The 709-nt window shown below is 66.4% G+C and overlaps 1 protein-coding gene across 1 annotated transcript in view; it reads right to left on the bottom strand.

Annotated features, from left to right (window-relative positions):
- The window catches only part of PTGES2 (prostaglandin E synthase 2), an 8,484-nt gene extending 7,776 nt beyond the window's left edge, over positions 1-708 (bottom strand). The window contains exon 1 of the mRNA XM_011988009.1: positions 493-708. The gene's annotated coding sequence lies outside the window, so the exon portion shown is untranslated. The remainder of the gene's footprint in view (positions 1-492) is intronic.
- Position 709: the final 1 nt, after the last annotated feature.

The following is a 709-nucleotide window of genomic DNA, read 5'->3' as shown; positions in this document are numbered from 1 at the left end:
CCAAGACGCCGAGGCGCCTGCGCTGCTTAAAGGGCCAGGACTCTGGCGCCCTGCGGGTTGCCCGGGGTGACGGCGACGCTAAGCGGACACTCAGCGCTCTCGGGACTGGGCGTGTGCCCGGCGCCCAGGTTCGAAACACCCGCCACAGCCGCAGAGGCACGCTCAGGAACGTTTGCAGACCGCTCTATGCTTCCGCCTCCAAAGGTCCCGGGGTGGTGACAGGCCGACTGCCGAGAGGCCACCGCCTGCTCGCCCCGCTTGACCGCCTAAGGGGCGGCGTGGTAGTCTGTAATACGTGCCTGGCCACTTCTCCTGCAAGCGCCCATTCGAAACAAATCGAGCCCTTCGAGACGACAGGGGCTGCGGCTTCCAGCTACCGAAGACCCCAGAAACGACCCGGCCCCAGTTGCGCGGTGATGCTGCGGTTCTCTCTGCCCTCCCGCCTCATTGTCCGCTTCCTACTGTGACCCGAACCATAAAATTTTCCTGAGCCCGAGGGGGCCTCGAAAACCACGTGTTTCTGATTTCGCCCACGCGGAGCGGCCGGCCCGCAGACCCCGAGGTTTCCAAGGACAGGATGGCAAAGTGGGGTGCCAGGCTGCCTGGTCCCTCTGCTGGTGTTCGCCCGCGCTAGTTGACGCCCGAAGCCTCCACCGCATAGGCGTCTCCGCGGACAGCCCCGGGATGGCCCCGCCCGGGGCCCAGGAGA

This window comes from Mandrillus leucophaeus, unplaced genomic scaffold (assembly GCF_000951045.1).
Source record: "Mandrillus leucophaeus isolate KB7577 unplaced genomic scaffold, Mleu.le_1.0 Scaffold109, whole genome shotgun sequence".
Classification (NCBI taxonomy): Eukaryota; Metazoa; Chordata; class Mammalia; order Primates; family Cercopithecidae; genus Mandrillus; species Mandrillus leucophaeus.
This window is presented reverse-complemented; position numbering and strand designations above follow the sequence as displayed.